General features: G+C 38.2%; 1 protein-coding gene across 7 annotated transcripts in view; it reads right to left on the bottom strand.

Moving 5' to 3' along the window:
- Positions 1-19263, bottom strand: part of TMEM108 (transmembrane protein 108) — a 433516-nt gene that overhangs the window by 212977 nt on the left and 201276 nt on the right. The window contains exon 1 of one of the 7 annotated variants that reach the window (XM_037844709.1): positions 9312-9391. The exons of the other annotated variants lie outside the window; for them this stretch is intronic. The gene's annotated coding sequence lies outside the window, so the exon portion shown is untranslated. Of the gene's footprint in view, positions 1-9311; positions 9392-19263 lie in introns of those variants that run through there. 7 annotated transcript variants of the gene reach the window in all.

Genomic DNA, 19263 nt, shown 5'->3' on the forward strand with positions numbered 1-19263 from the left:
TGTTGTTGTTGTTGTTGTTGTTGTTTTGGGTGCTCAAAAAACTTTGGTTACTCAAAGTCAAAAAAGGTAGCTAGTGTCAGAGCCACAATTCTAACTCAGAACTTTGCTAAGTCCACTGACTTTCCATCAAACCATGCCGCACCCTTCTAGATAAAATACATATGTAGAACTCCTTAAAAGCTAGTTTTGAACACCCAAACCTACCAAACGTCTACATCATGAATAATCACATGGGCTCTTAACAAATGTTCTTCATTCACTAAATTATCTCATTAAAATTTTCTTTCTGTTGGCCTCTACAAAGCAGCCAAAGGAACATCTTTTCTCTTTGGTTTTTAGAGATTTTTTTAAAAATTGAAGGGCAAGAGCAATGGTGTTCAGAAGCCTTTTTATGTTTGATTTAAAGACAAAATTTCCCCTTTTCTTCAGCCTTCCACACTGGAGATTAGATGCACATATTTTTGCTCTCTTTGTCATAAAAAATGAAATATTATTTTGCAAAGCAACGTTCAAACCGATTCTAGTGCCCTGTCTCCTTGTTCAGGAATGTACTCTGTCCTAAACCAAGTCACACCTCAAGTATGGATTCCAGAAAAAGCCTTCTTACTGATTTTTCTACCTTCCTGCTGAAGCTACAGACTTCCTTTTCTGAAAGCGTACACATGCACACAGTGTAAACTTCCTGCTCAGGAATATATAGTCTTTCTTTTGCCTAATATATCAAATCTCCTCAACATAGTCCAATCTTCTTTCTCATCAAGCTGCATCCTTACCTACTACCTCCCAAGCACATGCACACACAAGCATAATGCTGCCAATTTCCACTTCAATATTTTTTTTTTTTATCATTTTATTGAGATATATTCACATACCATGCAGTCATACAAAACAAATTGTACTTTTGATTGTTTACAGTACCATTACATAGTTGTACATTCATCACCTAAATCAATCCCTGACACCTTCATTAGCACACACACAAAAATAACAAGAATAATAATTAGAGTGAAAAAGAGCAATTGAAGTAAAAAAGAACACTGGGTACCTTTGTCTGTTTGTTTCCTTCCCCTATTTTTCTACTCATCCATCCATAAACTAGACAAAGTGGAGTTTGGTCCTTATGGCATTCCCAATCCCACTGTCACCCCTCATAAGCTACATTTTTATACAACTGTCTTCGAGATTCATGGGTTCTGGGTTGTAGTTTAATAGTTTCAGGTATCCACCGCCAGCTACCCCAATTCTTTAGAACCTAAAAAAGGTTGTCTAAAGTGTGCGTAAGAGTGCCCACCAGAGTGATCTCTCGGCTCGTTTTGGAATCTCTCTGCCACTGAAGCTTATTTCATTTCCTTTCACATCCCCCTTTTGGTCAAGAAGATGTTCTCCATCCCACGATGCCGGGTCTACATTCCTCCCCGGGAGTCATATTCCACGTTGCCAGGGAGATTCACTTCCCTGGGTGTCTGATCCCACGTAGGGGGGAGGGCAGTGATTTCACCTTTCAAGTTGGCTTAGCCAGAGAGAGAGGGCCACATCTGAGCAACAAAGAGGCATTCAGGAGGAGACTCTTAGGCACAAATACAGGGAGGCCTAGCCTCTCCTTTGCAGCAACCGTATTCCCAAGGGTAAAACTTATGGTAGAGGGCTCAATCCATCAAACCACCAGTCCCCTATGTCTGTGGTCATGTTAGCAACCATGGAGGTGGGGTAGGCGAATACCCCTGCATTCTCCACAGGCTCCTCAAGGGGGCACTACATCTTTTTTTTTTTTTTTTCCTTGTTTGTCTTTTTTCTTTTTTTTTTTTTTTAACTTTCCTTTCTTTTTTAAATCAACTGTATGAAAAAAAAAGTTAAAAAGAAAACAAACATACAATAAAAGAACATTTCAAAGAGACCATAACAAGGGAGTAAGAAAAAGACAACTAACCTAAGATAACTGCTTAACTTCCAACATGTTCCTACTTTACCCCAAGAAAGTTACGTAATATAGCAACATTTCAGTGAACTTGTTCCTACTACATCCATCAGAAATTAACAGACCATAGTCATTTCTGGGCATCCCCAGAACGTTAAATAGCTTATCTGTTCTTCTTGGATTATTGTTTCCCCTTCCTTAATTGCTCTCTACTGCTAGTTCCCCTACATTCTACATTATAAACCATTTGTTTTACATTTTTCAAAGTTCACATTAGTGGTAGCATATAATATTTCTCTTTTTGTGCCTGGCTTATTTCGCTCAGCATTATGTCTTCAAGGTTCATCCATGTTGTCATATGTTTCACCAGATCGTTCCTTCTTACTGCCGCGTAGTATTCCATCGTATGTATATACCACATTTTATTTATCCACTCATCTGTTGAAGGACATTTGGGTTGTTTCCATCTTTTGGCAATTGTGAATAATGCTGCTATGAACATTGGCGTGCAGATATCTGTTCGTGTCACTGCTTTCCGATCTTCCGGGTATATACCGAGAAGTGCAATCGCTGGATCGAATGGTAGCTCTATATCTAGTTTTCTAAGGAACTGCCAGACTGACTTCCAGAGTGGCTGAACCATTATACAGTCCCACCAACAATGAATAAGAGTTCCAATTTCTCCACATCCCCTCCAGCATTTGTAGTTTCCTGTTTGTTTAATGGCAGCCATTCTAACCGGTGTTAGATGGTATCTCATTGTGGTCTTAATTTGCATCTCTCTAATAGCTAGTGAAGCTGAACATTTTTTCATGTGTTTCTTGGCCATTTGTATTTCCTCTTCAGAGAACTGTTTTTTTCATATCTTTTGCCCATTTTATAATTGGGCTGTCTGTACTATTGTCATTGAGTTGTAGGATTTCTTTGTATATGCAAGATATCAGTCTTTTGTCAGATACATGGTTTCCAAAAATTTTTTCCCATTGAGTTGGCTGCCTCTTTACCTTTTTGAGAAATTCCTTTGAGGTGCAGAAACTTCTAAGCTTGAGGAGTTCCCATTTATCTATTTTCTCTTTTGTTGCTTGTGCTTTGGGTGTAAAGTCTAGGAAGTGGCCTCCTAATACAAGGTCTTGAAGATGTTTTCCTACATTATCTTCTAGGAGTTTTATGGTACTTTCTTTTATATTGAGATCTTTGGTCCATTTTGAGTTAATTTTTGTGTAGGGGGTGAGGTAGGGGTCCTCTTTCATTCTTTTGGATATGGATATCCAACTCTCCCAGCCCCATTTGTTGAAAAGACCATTATGGCTCAGTACGGTGACTTTGGGGGCCTTATCAAAGATCAGTCGGCCATAGATCTGAGGGTCTATCTCTGAATTCTCAATTCGATTCCATTGATCTATATGTCTATCTTTGTGCCAGTACCATGCTGTTTTGGCAACTGTGGGAGTGTAAGTCCTCCCACTTCGTTTTTCTTTTTTAGAGTGTCTTTAGCAATTCGAGGCATCTTCCCTTTCCAAATAAATTTGATAACTAGCTTTTCCAAGTCTGCAAAGTAGGTTGTTGGAATTTTGATTGGGATTGCATTGAATCTGTAGATGAGTTTGGGTAGAATTGACATCTTAATGACATTTAGCCTTCCTATCCATGAACATGGAATATTTTTCCATCTTTTAAGGTCCCCTTCTATTTCTTTTAGTAGAGTTATGTAGTTTTCTTTGTATAGGTCTTTTACATCTTTGGTTAAGTTGATTCCTAGGTACTTGATTTTTTTAGTTGCTATTGAAAATGGTATCTTTTTCTTGAGTGTCTCTTCAGTTTGTTCATTTCTAGCATATAGAAACATTACTGACTTATGTGCATTAATCTTGTATCCCGCTACTTTGCTAAATTTGTTTATTAGCTCTAGTAGGTGTATCGTTGATTTCTCAGGGTTTTCTAGATATAAGATCATATCATCTGCAAACAATGACAGTTTTACTTCTTCTTTTCCAATTTGGATGCCTTTTATTTCTTTGTCTTGCCGGATTGCCCTGGCTAGCACTTCCAGCACAATGTTGAATAACAGTGGTGACAGCGGGCATCCTTGTCTTGTTCCTGATCTTAGAGGGAAGGCTTTCAGTCTCTCACCATTGAGTACTATGCTGGCTGTGGGTTTTTCATATATGCTCTTTATCATGTTGAGGAAGTTTCCTTCAATTCCTACCTTTTGAAGTGTTTTTATCAAAAAGGGATGTTGGATTTTGTCAAATGCTTTTTCAGCATCTATTGAGATGATCAATTGATTTTTCCCTTTCGAGTTTTTAATGTGTTGTAATACATTGATTGTTTTTCTTATGTTGAACCATCCTTGCATGCCTGGAATGAACCCCACTTGGTCATGGTGTATGATTTTTTTAATGTGTCTTTGGATTCGATTTGCAAGTATTTTGTTGAGGATTTTGCATCTATATTCATTAGGGAGATTGGCCGGTAGTTTTCCTTTTTTGTAGCATCTTTGCCTGGTTTTGGTATTAGATTGATGTTAGCTTCATAAAATGAGTTAGGTAGTGTTCCATTTTTTTCAATGTTTTGAAAGAGTTTGAGTAAGATTGGTGTCAGTTCTTTCTGGAAAGTTTGGTAGAATTCCCCTGTGAAGCCATCTGGCCCTGGGCATTTATTTGTGGGAAGATTTTTGATGACTGATTGGATCTCTTTGCTTGTGATGGGTTGGTTGAGGTCTTCTATTTCTTCTCTGGTCAGTCTAGGTTGTTCATATGTTTCCAGGAAATTGTCCATTTCTTCTACATTATCCAGTTTGTTGCCATACAGTTGTTCATAATATCCTTTTATAATTTTTTTAATTTCTTCAGGATCTGCAGTTATGTCACCTTTTTCATTCATTATTTTGTTTATATGGGTCTTCTCTCTTTTTGATTTTGTCAGTCTAGCTAGGGGCTTGTCAATCTTGTTGATCTTCTCAAAGAACCAACTTTTGGTGATATTTATCCTCTCTATTGTTTTTTTGTTCTTCTATGTCATTTATTTCTGCTTTAATCCTTGTTATTTCTTTTCTTCTACTTGGTTTAGGATTGGTTTGCTGTTCATTTCCTAGCTTCTTCAGTTGATCCATTAGTTCTTTGATTTTGGCTCTTTCTTCCTTTTTAATATATGCGTTTAGTGCTATAAATTTCCCCCTTAGCACTGCTTTTGCTGCATCCCATAGGTTTTGGTATGTTGTGTTCTCATTTTCATTCGTCTCTATATATTTAGCAATTTCTCTTGCTATTTCTTCGTTAACCCACTGATTGTTTAGGAGTGTGTTGTTTAACCTCCAGGTATTTGTGAATTTTCTAAGTCTCTGATTGTTATTGACTTCTAATTGTATTCCATTGTGGTCAGAGAATGTGCTTTGAATAATTTCAATCTTTTTAAATTTATTGAGGCTTGTTTTATGTCCCAGCATATGATCTGTTCTGGAGAAAGTTCCGTGAGCACTAGAAAAGTATGTGTATCCTGGTGATTTGGGATGTAATGTCCTGTATATGTCTGTTAAATCTAATTCATTTATCAGATTGTTTAGGTTTTCAATTTCCTTATTGGTCTTCTGTCTGGTTGATCTATCTATAGGAGAGAGTGATGTGTTGAAGTCTCCCACAATTATTGTGGAAACATCAATTGCTTCCTTTAGTTTTGCCAGTGTTTCTCTCATGTATTTTGTGGCACCTTGATTGGGTGCATAGACATTTACGATTGTTATTTCTTCTTGCTGAATTGCCCCTTTTATTAGTACGTAGTGGCCTTCTTTGTCTCTCAAAACATCCCTGCATTTGAAGTCTATTTTATCTGAGATTAATATTGCTACACCTGCTTTCTTTTGGCTGTAGCTTGCATGAAATATTTTTTTCCATCCTTTCACTTTCAGTTTCTTTGTGTCCCTGTGTCTAAGATGAGTCTCTTGTATGCAACATATTGATGGTTCGTTTTTTTGGATCCATTCTGTGAATCTATATCTTTTAATTGGGGAGTTTAATCCATTTACATTCAACGTTATAACCGTGAAGGCATTTCTTGAATCGGCCATCTTATCCTTTGGTTTATGTTTGCCATATTTTTCCCTCTCTCTATTAATATCCTTTATTGTACCCATACCAAATCTCTTTAGTACTGAACCTTTCTCCAAGTCTCTCTGTCCTGTCTTTGTTTCTCTGTCTGTAGGGCTCCCTTTAGTATCTCCAGTAGGGCAGGTCTCTTGTTAGCAAATTCTCTCAGCATTTCTTTGTCTGTGAAAAATTGAAGCTCTCCCTCAAATTTGAAGGAGAGCTTTGCTGGATAAAGTATTCTTGGCTGGAAATTCCTCTCACTCAGAATTTTAAATATATCGTGCCACTGCCTTCTCGCCTCCATGGTGGCTGCTGAGTAGTCACTACTTAGTCTTATGCTGTTTCCTTTGTATGTGGTGAATTGCTTTTCTCTTGCTGCTTTCAGAACTTGCTCCTTCTCTTCTATGTTTGACAGTGTGATCAGTATATGTCTCGGAGTGGGTTTTTTTGATTTATTCTATTTGGAGTTCGCTGAGCATTTATGATTTGTGTATTTATGTTGTTTAGAGGATTTGGGAAGTTTTCCCCAACAATTTCTTTGAATACTCTTCCTAGACCTTTACCCTTTTCTTCCCCTTCTGGGACACCGATGAGTCTTATATTCGGACGTTTCATATTATCTATCATATCCCTGAGGTCCATTTCGAGTTTTTCAATTTTTGTCCCCATTCTTTCTTTTATGCTTTCATTTTCCATTCTGTCATCTTCCAGGTCACTGATTCGTTGTTCAACTTCCTCTAGTCTTGTACTGTGAGTGTCCAGAATCTTTTTAATTTGGTCAACAGTTTCTTTAATTTCCATAAGATCATCCATTTTTTTATTTAGTCTTGCAATGTCTTCTTTATGCTCTTCTAGGGTCTTCTTGATTTCCTTCATATCCCGTACTATGGTCTCATTGTTCATCTTTAGTTCTTTGAGTAGCTGCTCTAGGTGCTGTGTCTCTTCTGGTCTTTTGATTTGGGTGCTTGGGCTTGGGTTATCCATATCATCTGGTTTTTTCATATGCTTTATAATTTTCTGTTGTTTTTGGCCTCGTGGCATTTGCTGAACTTGATAGGGTTCTTTTAGGGTTTGTAGACCTATTGAAGTCCTTATCTCTAATTTATCAGATCTACAGCTTCGTGGAGTACACTTTCTCTAACTAACCAGCAGGTGGCGTCCACGAGCCACCTGTTCTCCACAAGCCAGTTCTCCCCTGCTTAGCCTTTTTGGTGAGTGGGGGAGTGAGTCTTGTGGGGCCCAATTGGTGTACCAAGCTTGCGTGTGTAGTTGGTGTTGCCTGCCCTGTATGTGGGGCGTGTTTCTGGGCAGTTGGGGAGGGGGGGTGGCCCTAACAATCAAATCTCCCTGATGATCCTAGAGTTTTAAAGCTGCCGCAATAGTCTAATCCTTCAGTTCAGTCCTGCCACAGTTTGTCTCTGCCACTGAACCACAAGTCTTTGGTATTGGCGTATGGCTCCTGAGACTTGCAAGTGGGCCCCTCTTCCAGGCTGTGCACCCCGGGTCCTCTGTTGAGGGATGACTGTGCTATGTCACAGGTGAGTGCCGTCCCCCCAGGGAAGTTCTGGGCTGCTCGGCTGTGTAGGGAGGCTCCCAGTCTGCTCAAATGATGGCTGAATGGGGCTTTGTTAATTCACACTGCTCCACCTTCCCAGCTCTGGGACATTCAGCTGAGGTTGCAGGGAAGGCTAATGTCCACGCCCAGTTTTGTGGTGTGTGCCTGTTATTTGAAGCACTTCCGTCACACTGGGTTGTCTGGGGCAGCTCTGGGCTATGGGGCTGGCGATGGGCAGGAGTGTTTCCTGTCCACTAGGATGGTGGCTGTGAGCGGACACCCCCCTTTTCTTGGGAAGTTGTGTTGTTTAGTGAATTTTCTCAGCCACTAGATTATTGCCTTTTGTCTCAGAGCTCTCTTAGTTCTGCTCTTGACTTGACGTGCCCAAATTGAAAGTCTTTGAAGCTTTCTGTATTGGGCTTCTTAGAGTAATTGTTTTAGAAAAAGAAAAAAGGATTTAAAAAAAAAAAAAAAGAAAAAAAACGGCCCTCCTCAGAGATCTAATGGGTTATTGAAATGCTAATAGACAAAGCAACCAGGGTCATTAAGGAAAGGTCCACAGGGCAGAGAGATCAGCTTTGCTTCGGGATTTGCATATGCGCCTCAAGGCCTGAGCTCCGCCCTTCCCCTTTCTGTGTTCACCAGAACTCCAAAAATCCTCTGCTTTAATTTGGAGTTTTTCGTGTTGTTTTTTTTCTATGCCTGTCTCCTCTCTGCTGGGCTGGCTGCTCTCAGAGTCTCTGGTGTCTGGTCTCAGTCTATCTATGGTTGGAGTTTGAATCAGTAGAATGAGTTTCCGATAAGAGCAGCCACTGCAGTTCTCTCTTCTCCTTCCCGGAGCTGACAGCCCCTCCTCCCCTGGGACTGATCCTGGCAGGGAGGGGCGCGGGTCCCCTGGCCGCAAAAACTTACAGATTTCGCTGATCTCAGCAGTTCCACGTTTTCATGAGTGTTTTATGAAGTATGCCCAAAGACAGATTGCTCTGTGGTGTCCAGTCCACGCAGTTCCTGGCTTTTTACCTACTTTCCTGGAGGAGTAACTAAAACTTACAGCTCACCAGTCTGCCATCTTGCCCCGCCTCCCTCCACTTCAATATTAATTCCCTCTAGGGAACGTCTTCTTTCCTTCCCTCTGACAATTCAAGCATATTTTCTTCAAGACTTTCTCCAAAACCGTTTCCTGCAGTAATTCCTCCTTAGCTTACATCACTCAACAATAACACACATATACATCATAGACTTAAAACATTGCAGAATTCTAAGAGACCTTAGAGGACAACTTTTTTAACTCCCTCTACCACACAGAAATCCTCTTTGCGACACTGAAAAACTGGATAAAAAAGAGGGCGTTTCCATGGTGAAACTGAAGGAAAGAAAGTCATCATTCTACAAAAGATGGAAGGTTAAACAAATTATTAAAAAGTATGTATATGTTTTTCTTTTAATTTAAAACTTTCCTTAAACTTCAAAGAATATAATTCAACTTTGAGAAAGGTGAAAGTGAATAACTGTTATTAACTGGCTCAAATTCAGGTCAACTAAAGCCATCATCCAGAGCATGTAAAGATTCATAAAACTTGTGCTTCGTAGTATTATTTCTTTAAATCTTGCTCTAAATTGGGGATGCTATTCAAATACACAACACCAATACTAATAAATGCTATACTTTGTTGTCTTAATAATGAGTTCAATTTTGGTAGAAGTATTAGAAGACACATGAATCTTAAGGAAAGATTGTTACATCTTATGGAATGTCTACCTGTTGCCTCCATTAATTATGTAGCTAATTCTGTCTGGCTGATGCATGCAACTAGAGTCTGCCATGTGGTGGCTGGTAACTCAAATTACAGGTAAAGATTCTAGAAAGAAACAGATATTAGAGAGATTAAGTAAACTTGCAATATTGAAATCAATGACTAAAGTTCTAAAAATAACACATAATTCTACAGAGCAGTGTTTCTCAACATTTTTTCCCATTTTTGACCCCCTAAAGAGCTCTTTAAAACATTATTGCCCAAATGCTCCCCCATGAAATTTTACTACCACCCACATACTGTATATTTATTTATGCTGTGCATGTCCATCTCAGTTTTATACAAAAAAAAAAAAAAAAAAAAAGTAAGTACAAAGCCTACTGCTTTTATTTAATGCAGGGTTAAGAATGACTAAAATTGTTGTTAAAAGTAAAATTAATGGTTAAAAAGCTATTAACATTTAACTTTATAACTTTTTATTAAGTTTTAATGTTATTACTTATATAAATTGTAATCAAATTATATGTTGATTAATACTATATAAACATTTAATATCAGTGTAATCATATTTAAAAAATCATTCAAAACTGTTATTTTTCCCTCAAAAGCAACACAATTGAAAAATTAAGTTTTTAAAAATTATTTTTAGTGAAATTAACTTTAAACTTTTGCTTCATATGAGAAAATGACTTTTAAATTAGCTAGCTGCTAGACATTAATTCAGACATTGCCAACATTTTTTCTTTTAGGCAAATGACATAACTAATGATGGGCTGAATAACTTTTGTAAATAAATAATCAAACATAAACCATTTTTACTTAATGTTCAAGGCCCAAATCACACACAAAAGCTCTGAGGATCAAACGTAATCATCCATGAGGCAGCCAATAGGCACACAGAGGCCACTTCTTGCAATATGTTTCTGAGAAGGAGCAACTGGTTGAAAGAAAGTCCTCCAATCACAATCACATCCATTTGTCATAGTTTTGTAGCAATGACCTTGCATACACTTTGTGTATTTTCTATGAATTCAATGACAATGCTGCTTGTGTGATAACCAAGAAAAACCAATAAGTGAAATTAAAACTAAGGACTGAGATTTTGTTGGGTAGGTTTGAGCCTCAGAGGTACACTAATATAGTATCTAAGACTTCTCTCACACAGCACAAATTTTCACTCCCTTGGGGGTATAATCGTTTCTGTTGAGAATGCACAGTACAAATGATACATATCAAAAGTTATCTCAAAAACTTGCTATATGACATACAGTAGAAGTAAATCTATGGAGATGTTTTAAACTCTGAGTGATGTCATCAACAAGGTGATGTAAGCAGCTACTGAAAACTTCTCTCCAGAGATTCAATTAAAAAAAGGACAATTCTGAATTGTTTGAAACTCTGGAGGAGGCTATTGACTGGAGAAGTCCCCTGCAAATGCCAAATTGAAGCAAGAGAAAAAATATCAGCTAGGAATATTCTTTCCCAGACCAGCCAGTCCTCTCCTCTCCCCCTCATTCGGTTTCAGTGTGGGAAAGGCACAATATCAGCAGACGGAATCCCTCCCTCCACAGACACAGACTATAATTATCTCTCACAGCAGTAAGACATACTCCCACCATTTGATGACCCTGGGGAACAGGGGAGGACTTCTCAAGGCCCAGTCAGTGAAGGACAAGGACTGTGTTTCCAGCCCTGGGTCTCAAAGCCCTTCTCCCACCCTTGTGGAAAGCTGCATCTACCCTTGTGGGAAGCTGCAGCCAGCAGCAGTTTCCTTGCCTTGGGGACAGCTGCAATACTGGGTCAGCCAAAGGAGTACTTTGCCACAGATGGAGCCCCACATAGAGCCAGATTTTGGCTGGCAAAGTGAGAGCATAGGAATCCCACAGTTTCAGCCTACCTGTGTAGACACAGCCTGTGCTCGGAGGCAAAGCAGCTTCTGAGGACAATTAAGTTACTAAACATTGCCATCTACTGTATAGTCTGGAAGGTGCAAGGGAATTTAAACACTTTTAAAAAGATACTCCAGATCCTTTCCTAGGACCAAAGGAGCTGGTCTACATGCCCTGTACAGAAACCCAGCCCTGTTTTGGTTCAGAAATATGGAAAACCCAACTGTTAAAGCACGGCTCTGAAACAAACCCAGGTCTTGCTGGTCAGTGGAAAACAGAGCACCACTTGAAGCCAGCAGATTTGTATTACCACACACAGTGAACCTGAAGGGGTGCCCAGAGCCTACCTCCCATCCCTGTGGCAGGCCACAGAGGGCACCTGATTTGGGGGGAAAACTGAGGGGCAGAGCCAATCTGACAACTGGCCAGTAAGAGAACAAAAGAAAATATACAGATCAAAGACAAACAACAAGAAAACACTAGGAAAAAAGAGAAAACAATCTCCAGAATAAACTAATCAAGAAAATCAGATACCTAGAGAGCAAAATATCATGAGCCACACCAGGAAACATGAAGATACAACCCAGTTAAAGGAAAAAACTAACACCTCAACTGAGATTCAGGAGTTGAAACAACCAATTAAAAATGTTCAAACAAATCTTCTAAATAAAATCAATGAGTTGAAGGGAAATGTGACAAAAGACATAAAGGATATAAAGAAGACACTCAGTGGGTGACCATAAGGAAGAATTTGTAAACTTGAAGAAAACAAGTGGCAGAACTTATGGGAATGAAAGACCCAATAGAAGAGATGAAAAACACAATGGTGACATACAAAAGTAGACTTTGAGAGAAAGAAGAAAGGATCAGTGAACTAGAGAACAGGATATCTGAAATCCCACACACAAAAGAACAGAGAGGAAAAGAATTGAAAAATATGAGCAGGCACTCAGGGAACTGCATGACAACATGAAATGCCCGAATATACGTGTTACAGGGTCTCAGAAGGAGAAGAGAAGGGAAAAGGGGCAGAAAAAATAACAGAGAAAATAATCAGTGAAAAATTTCCAACTCTTATGAAAGACATAAAATTACAGATCCAAGAAGTGCAGCATACCCCAAACATAAATGATCCAAATAGACCTACTCCAAGACACTTATTAATCAGATTTTCAAATGTCAAAAACAAAGAGATAATTCTGAAAGCAGCAAGAGAAAAGCGATCCATCACATACAAGGGAAGCTCAATAAGACTAAGAGTGGATCTCTCAGTAGAAACCATAGAGGAGAGAAGGCAGTGGTATGATTTATACAAGATACTGAAAGAGAAAAACTGCCAAACAAGAATCCTATATCTGGCAAAACTATCCTTCAAATATGAGGGAGTTTAAAATATTTACAGATAAACAGACACTGTGAGAATTCATGAACAGGAGACCTCCTCTACAAGAAATACTAAAGGGAGTGCTAAGACAGGAAAAGACAGGAAAGAGAGGTTTGGAGAAGAGTGCAGAAATGAAGATATTAGGAGATAGAAAGAGGGTAGAGATCGGGCATTTGATGCTGAAGGAGTACAGAATATTCAAGAGGATCAGATTGTGTAGATCCAGAAATGGACAGCACAATACTGTGATGGTAGCACAATATTGTAAGTACACTGAACAAAGATGACTGTGAGTATGGTTGAAATAGGAAAATTAGGCATATGTATGACACCAGAAGGAAAGATAGATGATAAAGACTGGGACTGTATAACTTAGTGAAACCTAGACTGGTCAATGATTGTGATTAAATGGACAAATATAAGAATGTTTTTACATGAGGGAGAACAAATGAATGCCAACTTTGCAAGGTGTTGAAAATGGGATGGTATCGGGGAAAAAATACAATCAATGCAAACTAGAGTCTATAGTTTACAGTAACATTGCAATATGCTTCCTTAATTGTAACAAAGGCAATATACCAAAGATAAATGTCTATAAGAGGGGGATATAAGAGAGGGGTATGGGATTCTTGGTGTTGGTGTTGTTGTCTCACCTTTTTATTGCAGTTTATTTCTCTTTCCTTTTTTCTTTTTTTTTAGTTGTCATTTTTTTTCTTTTTTCTCCTCTTCCTCTTTCTTTGTGGAAGAAATGGAAATGTCCTCATATAGATTGTGTTGGTGAATGCATAACTATGTAATTATACCGGGAACAGTGTTTTAAAACTTTAATTTCTGTGTGAGACCAAAGGAAGAGATGTTTATTTGGTACAAAAATTTATATTTTCTGTAGCACACTACATAATTTAACTTGTATGGTCAGTTTATTCAAACACCATAATTACATGGAACTTTGAATAGGGAGTGAAATCTGGTTGGTTTGTCCAGGTTAGTGTGAAGCCCCAACACATCCCAGAGTAATTTGGGCAAAGAATAAAAATGTATTTACAAAGCCCCCTTGAGGGAGTGGGGCAAAAAGTGGAAATATTAAACTTCCCCACCAGGGGAGTTCCTGATATTCTCACAAGCATTGGAAACTATCAATTTAGAAGGCCGAGCCCTTGATCTTAGGGCTTGCCCTTATGAAGATTGTTACTGCAAAGGAGAGGCTAAGCCTACATATAATTGTGCCTAAGGGTCACCCCCAGAGAACCTCTTTTGTTGCTCAGATTTGGCCTCTCTCTCTAAGCCAACTCTTCAGGTAAACTCACTGCCCTCTGTCCTATGTAGGACATGACTCCCCAGGGTGTAAATCTCCCTGGCAACCTGGGACATGACTCACAGGGATGAGCTTGGCCCTGGCATCAAAGCATTCTTGGACCAAAAAGGGGGAAGAGAAATGAAACAAAATAAAGTTTCAGTAGCTGAGAGATTTCAAATGGTGTCGAGAGGACATTCTGGAGGTTATTCTTATGCATTATATAGATATCCCTTTTTAGTTTTTGGTGTATTGGAATAGTTAGAAGGAAATACCTTAAATTGTTGAACTGCAACCCAGTACCCCTGATTCTTGAAGTTGATTGCATAACTATATAGCTTGTACTGTGTGACTTGTGATTGTGAAAGCCTTGTGGCTCACACTCCCTTCATCCACTGTATGGACAGATGAATAGAAAAATGACAAAAAGTAAATGAATAATAGGGAGGGATGGGATGTTTTGGGTGTTCTTTTTTTATTTAATTTTTATTCTTATTCTTATTTTTTGTGTGTGGTAATGAGAATGTTCAAAAATTAATTGTGATGATAAATGCACAACTATATAATGGTACTATGAACAACTGAATGTACACTTTGGATAATTGCATGGTATGTGAATATATCTCAATAAAATTGAATTAAAAACAAACTCTATCTGTGAACTCTGTCACAAAGGGCAGGGAGGGGAAATGAATCAGCACAGTGGAATGTCAGGGAAGCTAGAGAGTCTCTTTCTTCTCCCTCCCCATTCCTCTTAGTTCGTTATTCTTTCTCCTTTTCCTCTGCTACCTCTTAATGTTCACATTCCTGACTTCCTAGCTTTAACCCTCTTTTTTTCTTGCTCTAAACTTTCAGCCTAAGTAATCTCTTCAAACTCTCACTTGTTAGTGGGAGTTAGAGATACCTCTAGTCAACCTACTGTCCTGAAATTTCACCTAGCTGCCTGACCACTCCTCAGAGCAGTTCTGTGCAAACCAAGCTTAATGTATCCAAAATAAAATTAATAAACTAGTTTGAAAATATATTTCAGTCCACCTCCCTGAGTCTTATATCTTGGTAATATACTGAATCTCTTAATAACTCAACCTGAAATCCTCATCTCTATATCTCATCAGGCAACAACCTCAGTTTATCCTTCCTTTGCTACTGTAATGGCTTCCTAACTTCCTCCTATCCCCAAGAATTGGTTCTTTAATCTGTGAGAGTCTGTACACCTTGGCCATGGGACATGTATAGATCTCAGCAAAATAGGTGAAAAGAGGAAGAAGCTGAGGTAGGAAGGGGGCTCTGAGGACACTTGTTGTAGAGACTGGAAGAATGACAATATGGTTTTTTGCAGTAGCAAAAAATTTGTTAAAAAATGCTACCTGTGACAATTTGGAAGACAAATACAGGCATACCTTTTTTTATTGCATTTTACAGATACTGTGTTTTTTGTTTTTTTCATAAATTGAAGGTCTGTGGCAATCCTACATTGAGCAAATCTTTTGGTGCCATTTTTCTAACAGCATGTGCTCAATTCTTATCTTTTTGTCACATTTTGATAATTCTCACAATATTTTACACTTTTTCCTTATTACTATATCTGTTATGGCAATCTGTGACATTGTTATTATAATTGTTTTGGAGTAACAAACCACACCCATATAAGACAGTACACTTAATCGATAAATGTTGACTACCACACCTACGGCCATTCCCCCATCTTTCTCCCTCTCCTCAGCCCTCTCTATTCCAAGACACAACAACATTGAAATTAGGCCAATGAATAACCCACAACGACCTCTAAGAGTTCAAGTGAAAGGAAGAGTCAAATATCTCTTACTTTAAAACAAAAGCTAGAAATGATTAAGCTTAGTGAGGTAAGTATGTCAAAAGCCAAGAGGGGTCAAAAGCTAGGCCTCTTGCAACAGTTAGCCATGTTATGAGTGCAAAGAAAAGTTATTGAAGGAAATTAAAAGAGCTACTCCAGTGAACACACAAACAATTAAAAAAAGTGAAACAGCCTTATAGCTAATATGGAGAGAGTTTTAGCAGTCTCTATAGAAGATCAAACTAGTCACAACTTTCCCTTAAACCAAAGCCTAATCCAGAGCAAGGCCCCAACTCTCTTAAATTCTATGAAGGCTGAGAGAGGCTAGGAAGCTGCAGAAGAAGTGTTTGAAGCTAGTAGAGGTTGGTTTATGAGGATTAAGGAAAGAAACTGTCTCCATAACATAAAATTGCAAGGTGAAGTACCAACTGCTGATGCAGAAGCTGTAGCAAGTTATCCAGACGATCTAGTTAAGGTCATTGATGAAGACAATAAAACAACAGATTTTCAGTGTAGATGAAATAGGCTTCTATTGGAAGAAGATGCCATCTAGGACTTGCATAGTGAGAGAGGAGAAGTCAATGCCTGGCTTCAAAGCCTCAAAGTACAGGGTGACACCTTATTAGGAGTTAATGCCATTGGTAAATTTAAATTAAAGTCAATGCTCATTTACCTTTCTTAAAACCCTAGGACCCTTAAGAAATATGCTAAATATCCTCTGCCTGTGTTCTATAAATGGAAAAACAAAGTCTGGGTGACAGCACACCTGTTTACAACATGGTTTACTGAATATAAGCCCACTGTTGAGGCCTCCTGCTCAGAAAACAAAGATTCCTGTCAAAATATTACTGCTCGTTGACAATGCACTGGTCAACCAAGAGCTCTGATAGAGATTTACAAAGAGATGAATGCTGTTTTCATGCCTGCTAACACAAAATCTATTCTGCAGCCCATGGATCAAGGAGTCATTTTGACTTTCAAGTATTCTTATTTAAGAAATACATTTTTTAAATCTATAGCTGCCATAGATAGTGATTTCTCTGATGGATATGGGAAAAGTAAATTGAAAACCTTCTAGAGAGGATTCACCATTCTCGATGCCATTAAGAACATTTCTGATTCATGGTAGGAGGTAAAAATATCAACATTAACAGTTTGGAAGAAGTTGATTCCAATCCTCATGGATGACTTAGAGAAGTTCAAGACTTCAGTGGAGGAAGCAACTGCAGATGTCGTGAAAATAGCAAGAGAACTAAATTAGAAGTGGAGCCTGAAAATGTGACTGAATTGTTGCAATCTTACGATAAACTTTTAATGGATGAGGAGTTGCTTCTTATGGATGAGCAAAAAAAAAAAAAGTGGTTTCTTAATATGATTTCATCTTCTAGTGAAGATGCTGTGAATGTTGTTGAAATGACAACATAGGGTTTAGAATTTTCCATATACTTAGTAGATAAAGCAGTGGCAGGGTTTGAAAGGACTGACTCTAATTTTGAAAGAACTTCTACTTTGGGTAAAATGTTTTCAAACAGCATCACATAGTACAGAAAAATCTTTCATGAAAGGAAGAGTCAATCGATGTGGCACGCTTCAGTGCAGTCTTATTTTAAGAAATTGTCACAGCTGCCCAACCTTCAGCAACCACCTCCCTGATTAGAAAATACCCATCAACATAGAGGCAAGACCCTCCACCAGCAAAAAGATTATGACTTACTGATGGCTCAGGTGAGATGGTTAGCACTTTTTTAGCAACTGAGTATTTTTAAATTAAGGTATGTACTTTTTAAAATACATAATACTACTGCACACAATAGACTACAGTATAGTATAAACATAATTTTATATGTTATTAAAACTGGGAAACCAAAAAAAATTGTGTTACCATATTGAAATATTCGCTTTATTGTGTTGGTCTGGAACCTAGGTTTACCTGTAATGAACCTAATGAGATTGTTGCTTTAATTGAAGAGGTTGAAAAACAGAATGTTAATAGCATGCTTATGACAAGGTATCATGAGAAAGAGATGATTTAAGAAAAGAAGTGGCCACTTTGTAAGCAGAAATGAAAGGGACTAAAGAGTCCAGAAATTTCAAGCCTTTTAAAAAGGATTGGAAGAGGCAACTTTTCACAACCCAAACTATAACAGAAAAGACTGAGGAGGCCTTTGAACAAAAACTGATTAAAACTCAGTTTCAGGGAAAGGCATTTAAAACCTTTTTAAAAACCTCTGAATAAGATCTAGTGATAGGTAGTAATTTCCTAGACCTTACACCTAAACTATAAGCAACGAAAGAAAAAATAGATAAATGGGACCTCCTCAAAAGTAAATACTTCTGTGCTTCAAAGGACATTGTCAAAAAGGTGAAAAGGCAGCCAACTCAATGGGAGAAAGAATCTGGAAACCATGTATCTGATAAGGGTTTGATGACCAGAATATACAAAGAAATCCTACAACTCAACAAGAAAAAGACAAAGAATCCAATTAAAAAGCAAAAGACACAAATAGACATTTTTCTAATGAGGAAATACAAATGGCTAAAAAGCACATGAAAACATGCTCATCTTCACTAGCTATTAGGAACACATCAAAACCAAAATAAATCAGCACACCCTGATGGATATAATGAATTTTTAAAATGTTTCTCAAAACTTCAAAGGAGAAGAGGCCTATTTTATGCTACCAAAAGTAATAGTTTGCTCACTAAACAAAGTTAGTGAATAGTGAGAGAGAAACCATTGGTGAATTTAAAAGTTAGTTCTTAAGGTTCTGTGGGGGACTATGTTTTGTTAAAACTGATCCCATCCTCTGATTCCGCCTAACCTCTGTTTTTCTTAAAAGAACACTCTCTCTATGGCTGTCTTACTTATTGTACCCTCCCCTCAATCACTGAATTCTATACACAATGGTACTACTTAGCAATATACTCTCACACTTTTCACAATTAATTCTAAATGAAGAAATTATTTGTTTAATGTCTTTTGATCCTTAAGAATAAAAATGAACCAAATTGGCATTTTAAAGGAAATGCAAATCTAAACCAAAATGAACTACTGTTTAATCGAAATGGCAGCTCCATTTTACCTTTCCAAAAATCTGACAGTGTCACAAATATTTGGCACTGATGGCTACAGAACATGTCGAACCCTTAGGTTAGATCGACACACAAAACTGAGCATCAAATGACATCTAGCGTGAGCCAATGTTCCTCTTTGTTCACAAGGACAAGGAAGGTACTTAGTTCAAGAACCTAGCACAGTGTCCTGCACAGAGCATGTGATCAATTAACATCACATCTCCTCCCATGCCTAGCACCCTCCCTGCCTCTTCATTGAGGAGATATGGCTAATCAGTCTTACTGTCAACTGAAGGTTTTTAAACAGAGATGGCAAATGATTTCTCCACAGCATTGCTTTTAGAGAAGCTTATTTTCTAGACCAGGGTGATCAGGTGTCCCTTATAGGACATTTAATGAGGGCAGAAGGAAGACACTGATTTAGCAGAAATAGAAGATAATAAGTAACATCCAACAGAGATGGATTTAATTAGCTCCTCCCCCCACCCCCACCCCCACCCTT

The sequence above is a fragment of the Choloepus didactylus genome, chromosome 1 (genome assembly GCF_015220235.1).
Source record: "Choloepus didactylus isolate mChoDid1 chromosome 1, mChoDid1.pri, whole genome shotgun sequence".
Lineage (NCBI taxonomy): Eukaryota > Metazoa > Chordata > Mammalia > Pilosa > Megalonychidae > Choloepus > Choloepus didactylus.